General features: G+C 48.1%; 1 pseudogene; it reads left to right on the plus strand.

The window, feature by feature from the left end:
- Positions 1-13,281: 13,281 nt before the first annotated feature.
- On the plus strand, positions 13,282-17,502 carry LOC140219245 (uncharacterized; annotated as a pseudogene).
- The last annotated feature ends 610 nt before the right edge of the window (positions 17,503-18,112 follow it).

The raw sequence follows: 18,112 nt of genomic DNA on the forward strand, positions 1-18,112 counted from the left end.
GAGTCGTCATGTGATGCCAGTCTAGGTTAAGTGATCTCCCAAACAAACTCGTCTTGATTCCCCATTCCTTCTCGAAATCAAGAACCTTGAAAGCGAGACTCTCGAGATTCGAAATCTACTTGATCACTTTGCATATGAAAGTTGCATCGTCAGCTCCAATGAATCTGCCGCAGACACCAACGCTTTTCAAAGAACAACTGCGTTTTACTGCTGAAAGCCACGAACGGCGATGCTTCAAGCTCGCGTTGAATTCAATCGCTGTGATGCAGCGATGCTCGGCGAGTAGACGTTCAACAAGATCCAGAGACTTCAATCTGCGCAAGTCTTCGTCTGGGCTGTACAGGAGATGGCCACAAGTGCTTGCCTGCACGAACGCAATAAGGGCATCGCCCATGCTCTTTCTTCGCCTGTCTTCCCGAAGCTCTAGGCAGGCGTCTAGAAGGATTTGGTTTAGGCCACGTCGGTGCTCCAGTAAGCGACAGCTCTCCCCACCCGTCTTTGTGCATGGAATGTTCTGGACGTGCCCTTCCGTGCTGCCTCTGTCGGCTTCACGTCTGGCGTTGATGGCATCTTTTACATGCAATGCTTGAGACATGATTCACCAGCCCGCTGACTAGCGGAGTACAGTGCGGCCACGTGAATTTGTGTCCTTCAGTCGTCTGGCGCAAGACCTGCACATAGAAAGAAACAGGGTGCAACAGTGTCAGAGAATAGACAAGTGCTTCTGAGTAAGAAAACTGTAAACACGCTTCGTTCAAGGCCTTTCCCTTCTTTGCGAAAAAAGGTTATAATGGCGTCAATTCTCTCTCATATATGTGAAAGACGAAAAGCACTAGGAAGACAGTCGACTAAGAATACATTTTTCATAGCTTCGCCGAGTGAGTGCTGCGTGTTATACAGCGAGGACTTCACAAAGTGTGCGTTACTATTCCTACCGTCGTGCTGACACCATGTCCTAAAACGAAAGAAAGCTGAGCAAGTTGATAATCTAAGCGTGGTATTAAAGGGCTATTACAAAGCACGCGTTTGTCTTGTGATATTTAGGACTGGTTAAGCGCACGATGACAAGGAGGTTAAATGAGTGGACACACAAGCTCTGCCTAAGCACAGGCGTGAGTATGTATTCAATGATTGTGCTGTCGTTTCCTCCCGTATTTTACGCAATCGCCCTTTCCCACGACGAATCTACTGTCAGCGTCGCTCGATTAGAGACTGCCAATGTACGAGACATTCCAGTTATCGCATGAAGTTGGCTGATTAGACCCACATGTTCTGCTACACGACAAAGTCCGGAGGTAGACTGTGCTTCTTTAGTTTGCTACTTCTGCACATTGAAAGCGACGTGACTCAAACAAGTTACCTTGCTGCTGCCCACGCTTCTTTCCTCACAAATAATAATAATAAGCCGCCGTTAGTGCATTCTGCTCGTATTTCTTGCCCGAACATGAGGTCGTCGAAAAGGGCATAGTACTAGCCGCGGCGTCAAGGTCATCTTCATATCACAGAGGAAGAAATTCAATGAGAGGGGACACTCGGCGAAAACTGGCAACAGGAAACACGTCATGCCTAGTGTTAATCCAATACGCTAGTTGACGCGAGCATCGGGAAAAAAAGAACGTGAAATGAATTTACAGACAACGTTTTATTTCTTTTTTGTTCTTTCCCGCTAAAACCAAAAAGGTTTGCGTATAAATGACCTAATGCTTCGTGACCTATTCTTCTTGCGTTAGCTAGGAAGAAGTTAGCGGCACGTCAGATGTGCCACCGAAGCGAGCGACGACGGCCCGGCCTGGGAAACTCCCGGGCTTCGGTGGATGGAAGGTAGGACCGTCCCCTTTGAAACGGGGGGATGGCAGTTGCCACCATGCTCAGCGTTTTATTTTGCCTTTTATTTTTGTTTACCTGTGTTGTGTGTTATTAAAATTCTCCATTTTCTTTAAATACGTCTTCCTACCCTTTTAACCTTATGTCACCTCCTCATTGTCACCTGGTGGCAGAGGTAATTGGCGCCATCTATGAGGTGAGCGAAGACGAAAATCCGTTTCCCTTGCAAGCCTCGTAAATCGTCGCGCGCCGATCCAGGAGGCCAAGCCCTTCCCCCGCAACTCCTCTTCTCTCGCCCTCCCTCATCACTCCCTCGTAACCCCTCACCTTCGACTGTCGCCGCGCGCGCCCGGCCAACACCTCCTATACTAGTATATAGGAGGTGTTGGCCCGGCTGGCGTTGGCCCGGTGGCCCGCCGCCAGCTCAGCCCGCTGCATGACTTTTCATGTTTCGTTATCTGCTGTTATCGGGAACCGTGCGCTGCTGTGCGTTGACCGGCGTGGGTAGTTTCGTCAGTTTCTCGGTCCTCGATAGCTGTGTGCTTGTGCTCCACGATGTTTCACCCGTTTCGCGACTCGTACGGCTCGTGCATCATGCAGTGGTGCACGAATACCTCAAAAACAAGCCCTGCAAGGTTGTTCCGCGTGCCTAAAGACAACAGGTAAGCGCGCAGACCCAAGGACATCAGAAGGCGCATGTACACCAACACAGCCCTGTCCATATGTGGGCTCCATGAGCCTCCGGACGTCGTTGCGCCTTGATTCTGCTACAATTCCCTCTTACCGGTAGATAAAGCTGACAAATAGATGTTCCTCCTCATTGTCACCTGGTCTATGACTTGTGTTTTTCTGTGCCAAGTCTCATTCTGCAACTTTAGTAACTTAGCTTTCCATTCCGCCCTCTGTGCTTTTTCTGTGTGGCACGTTCTACAAACGTACTAACAGCTGAAAAATTACTGTTCGTGTTTGTGTATTATCTCAGTAATCGCCGATGAGAAAACCGCGCGAACAACCTTCATGTGTAGGCATGATACGCTTTTTTTTTCTTCTGGAAAGCATGCGCATTGCAAGTGTCCTAAACGCAGATTTTGCAGTTCGTGTTTATTATACAAAGGAGTGCCCAGTAGGTACGACTTAGTGCCTTAAGTGACGTGATTTTACTGCTAAGCATTGCATTCGGGGTGAAAGAAAACTCGTGCTGTTGACTTATTTTACTTGGTCTTTGAGGAATAGGCCTTTCTGCGAACGTTTTCTATGTGCTGCTGCAAAAGCCGACTACCTTCTGTTCCCCCTTGCCACCGTTACTCAAGTTGTGGCCAAGTGCACAGTAATGTGATAATGTGTATTTCAGTTTTTAGTACAATGTTATTTTTGTTCTACCATGTCTTTTTCATTTTGTTCAGTGGTAATGAACATGTCAAGCATTTCATATACTCTCATGCAGGTTTATAAGTAAGGTCTTGTTGTTTTTTTTTTTTTGGTATGCCTGTCAATCAATCTTCATTTTATTCTATTTTTTAGGTATTTTGCGTGTCATTGTTTTTGCCATTACCAGTGAGTTTTCCCTTTCTTTAGTTGTCATGACTATGTCAGACACGTCGTCCAGTTTTGTGCAGTATCTTAGTGCATGTATGAGAAGCTCGTCTATATTTTGGTCTTGAGGGCGTTATACAAAAATTTTGTTCGTTTATTTTTTATATGTGTGTGTACAGAAACGGCCTTCGCGTTTTCTAGCGTTTTCTTTTTTTTTTTTTTTTGTTATTTCACTGTCTGTGAACTTTTGTGTTTAGTACATGTATATGTCATGCACCTTTCACTTTTGTCAATTTTTTGAGCGTGTATCACACCACGTTATAAGAAAAATCTTTGCTTTCGGAAACGAAGTCAATAAAGCGAGACCAAAGATGTCTTGGAAGTGGAATTTTTTTATGTCCCGGCACATGCTGGTATAAGTATGGGTAAGAGTGCGTGCGTACCATCGCATAGCCCACGGCGCACCACGCGCCAGCTCGCAAGCAATGCCAATGCGCGGCGTAGCGCGTGCATTGCTTGCGAGCTGGCGCGTGGTGCGCCGTAGCGCGAGCGCGCTACGGCGCACTACATATATACAACTGATGTGCGCGAAAAAGTTGTGCATACGTATGGGTCCTTTGCTCGAAATAAAGATTGTTGCAAGTTAGCGCATGTGTGTGTCACGTCTTCCTTTCGTCCTTGTCTTTTCACGCGCTATAAGCCTCTCGTACTGCAAGATGTTTTCGACGCTTTCTATAGGCCCCAAGATCAAGGTAACTTATTACGGTAGTCTTTGGGGAAGCTTGCCGCACCCGGCTTTGTGACGCAGTTAGCGAAAAGCAGCTCGACCGTGGTGATGGCTTCGCGTGTACTGAGCTTATTGGGACAAGTTCGTGACGCATTCTCTGAGCCACAAAATATTGTAATTAATTTAACTAGATTTAGGATACTTCCAAAGTACGCGCGCGGCGCCTTGCGTTGTGCCACAGTTAGCGAAAAGCAGCTCGGCCGGGGTGAGGCAGTTTGGCGTGTACTGAACTTTACTGGGACAAGCATACCGACAAGTGTGGGAGACTTTCTTTCGCCCTGCAACATCATATACCTTCTTTCGGTACTCACGCTTGTCGAAAACGCGAGGAGCGATTGCCAAGAGTGATAACAGGCGAGTGCGTTGCTTGCGCCGGCAGGACGCACAAAAGGCCACGGAGCTCAAAAACCAAGAACCTGAAAATTCTGTCTTCTGAGCGACTGAAGACAGGCTTTGTACCCACGCATATCTTGAGCGCGATCAGAAGGAATTCTGCGAGCGTGCAACATAACATAGCCTGCGTTCTGGCAACGTCTGTGTACTTTGCGTATACCATCGCGTTGGCTGAGGCCAAGTTGTTTTGGAAACGCGCTCTCACCCGTGTAATTCTACTCTTAAGGTGCAGGACATAAGAACCCGTAGGGAGGAATGCTTGAAAAGCATATGTTGTCTTCATATTTTATGGCATTATTTGGGAGTAGTCTATTTTCTACGAAATCTATGTAAAGGTTAATTTATTTCTAATGCCGCCCATTTACCACTTACGCACGCTTCGCCTCTACCCGCAATATTCCTGTTAGGTCGATATACCAAAATGATACAAGCTTGTAATTTACTTTTTTTCAGCTGATGGCATCCGGTGGAGCTTCGTACGGCAACGACTGCTGCTTACCTGGTGCCACAACTTTGGATGAATGCACAAAAAGCCCATAACGAGCATTTATATAGAGCAAAATAAACATTGGATAATTTCAGAAGACGTCTTGCGTTTACTTTATGAAATTGCAGGTGGCACAGATTCGGTGGAGGCTTGTAAAGATAGTTCGCAATCATTTTTACTAAATAGTAAAACGATTCCGTGCGTGGCTCAGCAGTAGCAGCGAAAAAAAAGAAATGCGGAGCCGGCGTGGCGTGTAACAGGTGGCAGTCAAAACACGCGCGCCCAAAACCGAAACCGGAAGGTGTTAATCCCATCCGCTTGGTGCGCTACAGTCAATTCGGCCGCTGGGCTCTATGGAAGTGTCCGCTCTTGTTTCAATTTGTTTATGTTCATATTGTGATTCACTGGTTGTTTACGAAAGCGCAGCTCAGATTAACAGTATTGCTATATTGGTACGTTGTACGAAGCTTGATCAGGACAACTTTCTATTTGCACTAAATTGAGGGTCGATGAAAAACCTCCGATGCGAAATCATTCATGCACAATATAATTTCCAAACACTGAATCTTCTACAGAAAAGGTCAGCGACGCTACCGCCGGTTGCCACAGTTTACATAGTAAATGAAAGACAATCGGAAGCACAACCTGGGAATGAATAACGTAAAGATTGTATTGAAATTATATGCATTTTCGCGCTCCTGATTGAGTTCCGCCTGCAATTTTACCAGAACTAGGCTATGCAAGTGTTTTCTATTTATTTGCCTTTGTTGGCTTTGCAGCCAATAATATTGGGATAGCCGTCCCCAAACCACAAATATGTTACACCTAATAAATAAGAGAAAACATCGCCTTTCGTACACGGCTATAATGACAAGCCATCCTGACAATATACAGGCCTTAGTAAAGAACAATTAGACACCGTTCACGTAAGGCACAAACTATTGCCACGCATCGCCGGAGGTTACGCGAAAATGTACATAGGACGTCTCCCGACTCTTTCCGTTTCTCAGCGCAAAATTTCACCTGAAACTTAATTGCGCGCATTGCCTACGGCAGCCAAGTTGGCAAACAAAACACTCAAAACAAACAAAAATTTGTTCTGACAACCTAGAGTCTTCGTCGTTTAATGCCTGCAGCCGCGTTTTTGTGACAGCGGCGTGGTTAACGCCCACCAAATCGACATTGCGGCTTAGGTATACAAACACTGTGACGTCACTGAATCGCGACTGTCGAGACTTGTGCGCCTTTCTCGCCGTGTCCGTCCTTAACAGAATAAATCATTAAGGGGCGAAAGGTGGTTGTCATCTCAAATTTTATTAATTCAACGCTCCTACTACGTAAATAGCCGCATTTTAGGAAATTTGGTGATCTGCTTATCATTTGACGCCCGGAGTTGTGCACGGGATGACATCGTATGCAGCTGTGAACGTCCTCAACACATCCGCTTGAGTGCGCTCGAGGTGAAGCTGCGTTGCAACGTATTTCTCAGCTGCTTAAAGAAGAATATTGCCCCATCTTAACCATTCTGCATCCACTACGAAATGAAGCACTGACGCACCCGATTGTGAGGCAGAGAAAATTGTTCGTGCGCATATGCCTTTGTTCTTTTATTTCGCATAAAAATGTTTACCTACTTTGTTGAAGTACCAGGACACTCGTCTCGCAAGCGAACGTTTTGGCTGATAGACCTACGCAAACTCAAAGCGTTTTACATAAATAAATCCGCAGTTTCGCTGACCAATCGCTCTTAAATACCTCGCTGCCTACATCGCAGTTACAGTGAACTAGAAGGCCTTCTAGTGGCTCGAGCGGCTTCCTGGGAGCGGGCTTTTCAGCGTAGAGTGATGCGGCTGCGCTGGCCTCGACCACTTTTGACAAATGCCGCCGGCCGCACTGCAGCCTGCAGCGGCGCAGCATTATACTGAACGGGGTTTCTTACGAGAAACTCGCTAGCCGGTACTTCCGAAGGAAAAAAAAAAAAAACGTCCATATACGCGCACATAAAGAAGAAATGTTGGCCTGTCCCGTGTGTCAGTACGAAGCTATAGGAACGAAAGGGGGGCGCGTTGGTTTCGCGAGTTTACTGTACTTCAGCTATAGTTGTTCAGCTGTTCGTAAGGACAGCGCATCCGCATGGATGTGCTCGTTAATGGGAGTTGCCTGAAGTATATTTAGAACAGCTTGGCTGATTACTTCAGTGCTACATGCAAATGGAGCTGTTACAGCAACTGGCACCGCTATCTGTCTCTGAGCACGCTCGGACGCGCGTCACGTATGAATGGGTGCACCCATCACACATTCTATCGTACTTCTTTACACCCATTCTTTTTCTCACGTTTTCTGTTCTCTGTGCAGAAATGACTGAATACGTTCACACTGTACCATCCCTTTGTTTCAGCATTTCCGTGCACGCAACTAGCCGGGCTGGCGTGTAAAACACTGTTCCATCTGAAAAATCTTAGCGTCGCTTTAAATTTACATGTCCACGTGCTAAACTGCAGCTCACTTCCATGTATACTGAGTAGGGAGCGAATACATTATCACTATTTCGATGCCAGCTTTTACCTGCTGCTACGTTGCTGTCACCGCTGCCCAGCTATGACAAGATAGACTAGTTTTGAATACATAATTACTTTTGCCAATACACTACGCGAATGTGTTGGGAGCTCACCCTACCTTGGGTTGACGGGTGGCATTGAAGAAATACAACACTCAACTGTACACATTTTGTTTCCTATTTCTCCCAGCTTTCGTTCATCAGACGTGGGAACAAGAGCACATGTTATTTGTCCACATTGCTCAAAAACTACATATTTGCACTTTAATACAAAGATTAACACAGTGCGTTAGAATAGGCACAAGAGTGGCAGCATACATTCATGGCACAGCAGCCATTTAGAATCGACTTCAGTTGCTGCCGTGCACTTCGTTTCACATTGTGAGACTTATTTAGCTCCTTGATGTAGAAATGCATACGTGTGACGGCGTAAAAAACCGATCAACTTCGCGGTGAATACCTCGCAATATTCACCGCAACCGACACCAGCAATGCTGCTCCTGTTAATGACTGCCAACAGATCCATAATGCTGTCTCGATGTAGCGAACTCTTGCTAAAGCAGCCAGTGAAAATGTCTTCAAGTTCACTGAGAAACACGGAAAGCTTCAGTAAAGGGTAGAGAAGACCAGCGAAGTCGCAAGAGTTCGTGAAAACGGCAGTATTTAAGCACTTTCAACCTGAAGCAGGCAGCAGAAGCTTGTTCATGCATGCACTACACTTTGTTTTCCGTACACACTTCCTTGCGACAATGCCTGCCACATAATAAGTAAGTCTTGAGTGATTACAGTGAATAATGTGCGGGTGGTCCAGTACAGTCAGAGACCTGCTATCCAGCGAAACTTAGGAGCCTTCAAGATCTCCCTCATCAAGCAACAAGTCAACTGCTGCTTGTACGACTTCAACTGTCAAAAGCGAGCTTAGAAATTACTCTTGAACGCTTGATCCAATGACACTCTTGACAAGATTGTAATAGCTAAGGCAATTAATGGCAATTAACGCCGCTTTGCGGAACCAAAGTTTCTCGTGCCAAATATGCATGCAGTTCGGCCAAAATCGTCGGAACTGCATTAGGAGCCGGCGTTGCTTTCCCCTTGGCATTCGAACTTCAACACCATTAATGGTATGCGCGTGGTCTCCCGCAATAAAAGGCGGTTCAAGGTTCAACTCGGGCACAGCGTAATTGACGTCAAGCGGCTTGTCAAACCGATGGAGGCTACGTTCCCAAAGAAGTCCTCGTTCTTCATCTTTCGGGGCTTTAAAAAGAGATAACTTACAACTTTGCTACACACGCGCATATCCAGTTGTGCAACCTGGTGCGTAACAATGGTTTAGACGCTGCTTTTTTAGCCGTTTCACGAGGATAAATAAAAATACGGCACTGGAAAAGTCACGACGGTCATGCGGCAGAGTGAACTAAAAGGGAAGATTGGGCGATTACAACGCCGCCGTTACTTTTGCCACAAGCGGGGACAGGGACAAGCGAGGGGAGCGCGCTTCGGTCGCGCCACTAGAAAGCCTTCTAGTTCACTACAGCGCAGTCGTGGTGCAGCGCATCGTCATGACCGTGACACAGAGACGACACCCGTTAAGCAATCAGTAGTTAATTGATGGGCAAATTTTAGACGTAGTGACAAGGTAAAAACAGCCAGGCGTAGTTATCAATTTTGACTTGAAGTAGAACAAGCACCTGTCAACGATAGAAAAGAAGGCCGCGCAGCTTCGTCACACCTGAGGCGTCGCTCGAGAAATTCACCCCGCGAGGCAGAGCTACTAGCTTGTAAAACTTTGGAGGAAGACGACGAAGTGTCTTCTTGGCAGAACACTTGTTTCTGTGCTCTGTGCATTTTTGGTGAAATCGTCGCCTTTCGAGATGCCTCTCCTCCCCGTCTTGCGGCCATGGACGCGGAGCATGCCAGAGGCCCACCTGGCCAGAAGTTATCACGGCCGTCATCCGCAAGGAAGCGCGTTGACTCCCCCAGTGACACCGAAGACGCCGAGCTGTACTGTATGTCGGAAGGCGACTCATCCGACGACAGCTTCACACCCGTCCAGAGTAAGAGGGCGAAGAGAAAGATCGTCAACACGGCGCCGTCAACTACTGCCAGTACAACGACTATGAAGTCAAGGCCAGTGCTCTGGCCCCATGGCATCATCTTTATGCCGGAAGAACCCTCAAGCAACCTAAGATTGCTGAATGGGCAAGCCCTATCCATATTTTTTTTTTTTTAATGTGCGGTGCCGGATCAAATTAAATACATCAGAATAAATCCACGCAAGAATATACTCGCCATAGACGTGTACAACGCGAGTGTGCTTGGAAAACTTAGAGAAATGATGGAGCTAGGCAGAATCAAAATGCGCCCCTTTATCCCGATCGACGATACATCCATAGCCAGCGTAATTTACGACATTGCCATTGCCATTCCCAATGATGATCTACCTAGCCTCCTCAAGCCGGCAAACGAGGGCACGATAATTACGCAAGTGCGCCGCCTTGGGAATACGTGCTGCGTAGAAGTAATTTTCAAGGGGGATTGTGTACCATCCCACGTTAAAATCGGACATTTCCGACATCCGGTTCGACCATTCATCCAGAAGCCGTTTCAATGCCATCAGTGTTTCAGGCTAGGACACGTCAAGGGTGTGTGTACCAACTCGCTACAGTGTCTCCGTTGCGATGAACCTCATGCAGAAGACACCTGCGGTGCCACGGCTCTGAAGTGCGCCAACTGTAGCGGCCCTCACGCGGCCTCGTCGAAAGACTGTCCCCGCATCAAGAAGGAGCGCGCGGTTCTCAAGCAAATGGTCAGAGACAATTCGGCCCACAGGGAGGCAGCCGAAGTAGTCCAACGTCGACGTCGGCACCATCGTACGTCTTCAAAGGAGGCGCATGCGCGAAGTGATAGTACCCACTTCAGTGCGGCACCACTTAGTAGCGCCGCGAAAGGGCCCACCATTTCCACGCAGGAAGCAGATAAGACTCTTTCTTTAGAGCAATGACCTACGCTACCGAGCCGCTCCCTTGCTAAGGAACCTCACAAGGTCGCGGCCCCACTGGAGCCTTCTCCGGCCATGGCTGATTCACCTAAAACAGATCGTCAAGTCATCTCGTTGCTACGTTCCCTCATAGAAGCGATCCGAGCGATATTAGTGGACACTGGCACAACGTCTGCTCGAAGCGCACTCAAAATGTTTGACGCCTTAAGCCCATTGCTTGAATCACTCAACTAGAAAGATGGCTACCCATACCCCATCCTTCCGAAAAGAAGGCAGCGTCCGTCATCCAATGGAACGCCAGAGGGCTAAAATCACGTCTTTCAGATTTTTGTCAGTTTGTGTACACCAATGTATTTCCACTCATCCTCATTTGTGAGCCCAACTTGTCGAAACCAATCAGACTGTCACTGAGGGTACGAAGTTATGATGTTTTAACAAATGGTGCATGCAGCAAAATCATTGTTTTTGTTCGTCGTGAACTTACCTAGCTATGTTTTGCAACCAATTGCGCCCCACGACGACAATCGATATATATGCATCACAGTTAAAAAGAACAAACTCTTGTTGTCTCCCATAGGCGTGTATATGTCGCCTTCAAGCAGTTTTGATATTAAAAGATTAGCAGATATCTTGAATGTTCGTCCCGCCCCGTGGGTCATCATATGAGATTTAAATGCACACCATCCACCATGAGGAAGCACAACGACAAATGAAAGAGGACGAAGATTATCAAGCATCGCCTACAACTATGGAGTTACTCTCCTGAACGATGGTAGCCCCACCTTTCTTCGAGGTGTGACGTACGGCAGCTGCCTCGACCTTACTTTCGTCTCCAACTCTCTCGCCAGATGTGTGAAGAGGTTTCCAGATATTGAGACACATGGGAGTGATCATATTTCCACCTATCTAAACATCAAAGGCTTGTCGTCTAGATCTGGTCCACGGAATACCATTCGGACGATTCAATGGGCCAACTTCAAATCTGATATGGAAGATGCCTGCTGCGAGGGCCTACCCTCTGGGTTAGAGGAAACAATTAAAAATACGATGCAAAACGCCACTCGCTTGATGACGATCTCTTCCACGCGAAACGACTTCGACATGGAATTAGAGCGACTTCGAGCACTTCGGCGTATATCGGCGTACAAATATCGGCGTATAAAATCAATCCGTGACCTTAGGGCAGCCAGGAGGATGCAAAAGAAGATTCAGCGTCGTATGGATAGGTTAGCGTAGGAACGTTGGACAACGTTTTGCCAGACACTAGACCCCCGCAAGCCACTGTCTCACATTTGGAAAACGGTGCAAGGTCTGCGTTGCCTTCCGGAACAGCGTTTTCTATTCAAGGCGCTCGCGCTTTTCCAAGGGCGGCAAGACATCGATGTCGCAGAAGACTTTTGTGCGCGGATCGCAGACCAAGCGACTCGTCCAGGTCCTCCAGCCCGAGGTGACGTCCGCCATTCCCATGATTGCCGCATGGACCTTCCTTTTACAATGGAGGAGCTCGAAGCGGCACTAGCTCTCTGCAGGCGCTCTTCATCTCCGGGTCCAAATGGTACATCATACCGAGCCTTGTGCTATCTGCCTTGTGAATCCACACGGAGAGAATTGTTGAGTCTTTACGACTCCTTATGGCAGGAGGGAAATGTTCCTGATGAATGGAAAGTAAGCCGCCTGGTGCCACTCTTGAAGCAGGGCAAATCCCCACTAGAGCTCACCTCTTACCGCCCATTAGCGCTGGCCAGCTGTGTAGGAAAGATAATGAAACGGATGATGCTTGGCCGCCTGAAATGGTACCTTGAACACTACAAGATTTATTCGAATTCCATGGCTGGTTTCCGACGTGACCGCTCTTTCATCGACAATGTAGTTGATTTCGTCTCATATGTCCAGCACGAAAGATCCCGTAAGCGTTGATCTGCAGCTTTATTCTTAGATGCGATAGGCGCATACGATAACGTATTACATGAAGCCATTCTCGACGCTCTTGCGACGGTCGGCCTAGGCGGTCGAGTCTTTTTGTGGAGTGTAAGTTACCTATCTGCAAGATCATTCTTTGTGTTAACTGACGATGGCCCAAATACGCGACGCTATACCAGCAGGGGTGTTCCTCAAGGCGGTGCTCTCAGCCCGACGCTGTCCAACCTCGCTCTTGTTGGACTTGCTGAATATTGCCAACTGCCATCAAGATTTGAACATACGCAGACGACATCTGTGTCTGGACTTCGGCAGTTACACGTCCTCAGATACGTGCGGGGCTTCAAAGAGCGGCAGCTTTGACAGCGAGCTACTTGTGTAAGCAAGGTCTCAGCATATCACTAGAAAATTGCGCACTAGTGGCATTTACTCGCAAACCAATGACGCCTTATGTCATCTCAATCAATGGGCGGACCGCTTCCTATGTCAGAACTGTGATAGCGCAGCACGTCATGCCGCATGTGTACTGGGCGGGCTAACTGCCATGATCCATGTGACGTCACATAGCGATATATATATATATATATATATATATATATATATATATATATATATATATATATATATATATATATATATATATATATGTACGCCGGCACTGAATAAACTGATTCCATTCCCGGTTTGGCTGCGTGATGACGTTATAACAACTGGCGACGAGGGTCTTGCATACCCACGTAAGCGACGGCCTTGGTCCTGCACGGGTGGACAGGCACGAACGGAAGCAAGCGAGCGGAGTTTTCGTCCAGCTTCAAGACGCTGCACGTGCTCCCGGAGTACGGCACCACCCACCGAACACCCCTGCGGAGGAAGTACTCGGCCACAAGGAACGACAACGGGGCTTGGAGCTGGCAGCACGTCCAAGCAAGGAAATGCCAAACTGATGAGTCGAAATGCCGCCACTGGGAAAGATGTCCGAGTTTGACCCGAAAACGCAAAACTTCGAGTCGTACTTAGAGCGTTTTGAACATTTCTTAACGGCTAATGATATCGTCGACGCAAAGCGCCTTCCCGTTTTTTTTTTTTTTTTTTTTTTTTTTGACAGTCATAGGACCAGAGGCTTACGAAGTACTGAGAAGTCTTGTTGTGCCGGCAGCCCCGGGAGAAAAGTCGTACGCAGAAGTTAAACGCCTCCTGAAGGAGCACTGCAGCCCCAGGAGTTCCGTAATAGCAGAACGATGCCAGTTCAACCGGCGCGTACAACAGTCGGGCGAAAGCGTGGAGGGGTTCATCGTGGAACTTAAACATTTAGTCAGGAAGTGTGACTACGGTGACTTTTTGCAAGACGCCCTCCGAGATAGGCTGGTTGCTGGCATACGGAACGAAGAGCCCCAGCGTGCTCTGTTTGCGGAACGAGAGCTGACATTTGATGGCGCTTGCAAAATCGCCCTGGATAGAGAACTAGCGGCGCGAGACACTGAACAACTGCGGTCAAGCGAACGAGAGGCACCCGTGCTGGTCGTGAAAAGCCGACCACACCAGTATCAGAGACCAGCTAATCCTAAGCATGTCGAAGCCCGCAAGAACGAAAAATGCGCAAGATGCGGCAGGGGACACTCGTCGGAAGAATGTTGGTACAAAAACTTTATTTGTCGCAAGTGTTCGGCTGTAGGTCATTTGAAAAGCATGTGCTCAGTTGCTAGAGCGAAGCCAAAAAACATGCATGCGCTCGAGTGTTCTGACGAGGACTTGGAGCAGGAACTGTACCATGTCATTAACGCCAACCAATCATCTTATGAAGTGAGTGTGGAAATAGAAGGGCGTAAACTGAATGTGCAAATTGACACGGGAGCGGCTGTCACAATTGTCCCGGAGCAAGTGTACCTGTCTGATTTTCCACACGTAAAATGTGAACCATGCAAAATGTCGCTTCGCACGTATACTGGGGAGCAAATACAGCTAAAAGGGCAGTGTGACGTGGTGGTTAAGTACAACAATCAGTGCATGACTCTACCAGTGATTGTTGTAAAAGACAACGGGAGGAAGTCGCCTGTACTAATGGGGCGAAATTGGTTAGAACGTTTGAAGCTTGACTGGCTAGAAACTGGCCAGATTGCAGTTGAAGACAGAGTTGCGGTGCTAAAACAGAAGTACCCTTCCGTGTTTTCTAAAAAGCTGGGGACAATACAAAACTTTGAAGCAAAGATTGTTATGAAACCGGGTAGAGTTCCTGTATTTTGCCGCGCTAGACCAGTTCCATTTGCGTTGCAGGAAAGCGTTGAGCGGCAGCTGCGAGAACATGTGGAAACGGGCATGCTGCGTTCTGTAATGCGAAGTGACTGGGCTACCCCACTTGTCACAGTTGTGAAGGAAAACGGCAGTGTCCGGTCATGCGGGGATTACAAGACTACAGTAAACCCTCTCTTAAAACAGATCATTACCCCCTGCCCAGACCAGAGGACTTGTACAATGCCTTAGCAGGAGGAAAGGTGTTCAGTGTACTAGACCTTTCTTCGGCGTACCAGCAGCTGCCACTCACTCCGGAGTCACGACCATTTTTGACAGTAAACACTAGTCTTGGGTTGTTCGAATTTCAGCGCCTTCCTTACGGGGTGGCAAGTGCACCCGCTATCTTTCAGGCAATGAGGGACGAGGTACTTCATGGCATCCCACATGTAGGCTGTTATATTGACGACGTTATCGTCACAGGGACAGATATCGGCGACTGCCAGGAGACACTAGAACGTGTCTTGCAACGCCTCAGTGAATACATCACGCTTAACCTGGACAAATGCCGTTTCTTCCGAAAATCGGTTACATATTTGGGTCACACAGTGCCTGAGCATTTACCCTACCGACAGAAAGAGCGCAATCTTACAAGCCCCCGAGCCCACTACAGTTACAGAGCTTAAGGCGTACTTGGGAATGTGGAACTTTTACTCAAAGTTTCTCAAGAACGCTTCGACAATAGCAGAGCCGCTTTATCGGCTACTTAGAAAAGAACAAAAATGGTCGTGTACAAAGTAGTGCAGCCCCGCGTTTAAAGATACGAAGCACTTGCTAACAAGCAGCAAGGTTCTCACATTCTATGACGTCAAGAAACCGCTCGCAATGCTTTGCGATGCATCGTCATATGGCTTAGGAGCCGTTATCTTTCACGAGACGGCTGAAGGTGAAGAAAAGCCGATTGCTATTGCTTCGCGTACACTGTCGGAAGCAGAAAAAAAAAATACGCGCAGTGTGAACGCGAGGCCCTGGCGTTGATCTTTGGCCTAAAGAAATTTCACCGGTACCTGTACGGCCGAGAATTCACTATATATACAGACCACCGGCCACTGCTCGGGATACTAGGGCACGATAAGCGTATCCCGGCTATCGCTGCCGCGCGTATGCAACGCTGGGCTTCAACCCTCGCAGCTTACAGGTACCGGCTGAAATTTAGGCAAGGAAAAAATGTTGAAGTGGCAGACGCCTTGTCTAGGCTGCCCCAACCAGGACCGGGAAACGACGAGCCATCAGATTACATGTCAATCTTTCAGTGTCTCCCGCTGACAGCAGAGGAGATTGCAAGGGTCTCGAAGCGAAGCTTAACTCTATGCCGCGTGGCACAATATACGCTAAACGGGTGGCCTAGACAGCAGGCAGATGAATTGAAATCTTACTATGTTCGCCGCGATGAGCTGTCGCTAGAGCAGGACTGCGTGACGTGGGGCGTAAGAGTCGTAATTCCGGAGCTGCTGAGGGACCGCGTGCTAAACATGCTGCACAAGGAGCACCCTGGCACCAGCCGCATGAAAATGCTAGCGAGGAGTTTCGTATGGTGGCCAGGAATCGATTTGGCCATTGAACAGTACGTTCAGAGGTGCAAAATTTGCCAAGCAGTTCAGCCAGCTTCTCGGCCGATTCCTCTTCACCCTTGGCAATACCCCGTGCAGTGTTGGTCACGTGTCCATGTAGATTTTGCACAGAAGGGTACGAACGTGTTTCTGGTATTGGTCGACTCATTCTCGAAATGGATCGAAGTATGGCCGATGTCGTCAACCTCTGCACAAAAAACATCGGAAAAACTTCGGGGTGCTTTTGCCGCTTATGGCTTGCCCGAAGTATTGGTGAGTGACAACGGGCCACAGTTCACCTCAGAGGAGTTTGCAGAATCTATGAGTACCAACGGTGTAAAACTCGTTCGTATTCCGCCTTATCACGCAGCGTCCAATGGTGCTGCAGAACGAACAGTACAAACCGTGAAAAAGGCCTTACTGAAACAGGTGCTCGAGCGTGAGGCCTCGGGTAAGCAGCCGACAGTACAGGAAAATATTGATAGTTTTCTAATGGTCTACCGGAAGACACCGAGCAGTCTGACAAGCAAATCACCAGCTGAACCATTTTTGAGGCGCCAGCCACGCATAAAGCTTTCACTGCTCCAACCTGATTTTGCAAAATCTATGCGAGACAAACAGGAAAAACTAAAAGAGCAGCGCGATCTGTTTCGTGGGCAGGAGCGCAGCTTCGTGATGGGGGACCGGGTGTTGGTGAAAACTGTGCGTGGTGAACGCGTTTCGTGGGAAGAAGATGTTGTGATCCAAATTGTCAGTGCTGTGACATATATGGTGAAAGTGCGCGATCAACTCCGGTTCACACACGCCGATCACCTGCGTCCTGGACATGCTGACCCCGGCGAGACGCCCCAGCACGCGGAGGTGGGTGTGAAACAAACGCCAACAGAAGGGCTACCGGCAGACGACCGCACTCCGACACCAAGACAACCGTAGGCAGACCAGGATGGTCCCAGTTCCCCTGGGACGCCGGCCGACCCCAATCGCAGAACAACACTAGAGCACGACGAATCAGTACCGCCACCCACACAGCAGCCTGTACCGCAAGACTTGGCGGAGTCGCCCGTGCCAGCGGCGCCAGCTGCACCCAACTCGGAGGAACAGCCGCCACTACGTCGGGGTACTCGTGTGCGCCGGCAACCGGACTGGTTTAGATCCGAGGACTTTAAGTAATTTCCTCTTAATTAGTCAGGTGGTAATGTTAAATTGTTAATTACACAGTACCTAATCTTACTAGGTGTTATTCTAGTCAGCTAACCCATGTATTTAATTGAGCTTGAAGGAGTACACTCAGCTTGCGACGTTTAGATTTGAAAAAGTGCACTTAAAGCCTAGTGCACTCTCCGTAAGTGCACTTAACTTGCCCGCTTGACAGGGGTATTAGTTACCCTATACAAAAACGACGATATAACGAACGATTAAAGTGCACCTATCTTCTTAATCACGGAAAACTAGGCACAGGCAAGGACACGTATACTGAGTCTCTCACTCGGGGATCCACTCGACCTAGCCGCGCTAAAGCAGCTGAAACATCACTGCTGCAAAACTGAAGGGTTTAGAAATAGATATTTTCCCGAACCATTAGGGAATGGAATGGACTTCCTGCTGCGGCGGTTGCCGACGACACCATCGATTCATTCTTAAAGCTTCTTAAAGAAATTATATAAATGGCGCGGGGCACATTGACTGCACTCCCTCCTTTTGTTTCAGCCGGCCCTTCCAGGTGGTTGCACGTATGTGTTTTCTGATGCGTCTGCCACGGCTAAGTATTTTTACACGCCCC

This window comes from Dermacentor andersoni, chromosome 1 (assembly GCF_023375885.2).
Source record: "Dermacentor andersoni chromosome 1, qqDerAnde1_hic_scaffold, whole genome shotgun sequence".
Lineage (NCBI taxonomy): Eukaryota > Metazoa > Arthropoda > Arachnida > Ixodida > Ixodidae > Dermacentor > Dermacentor andersoni.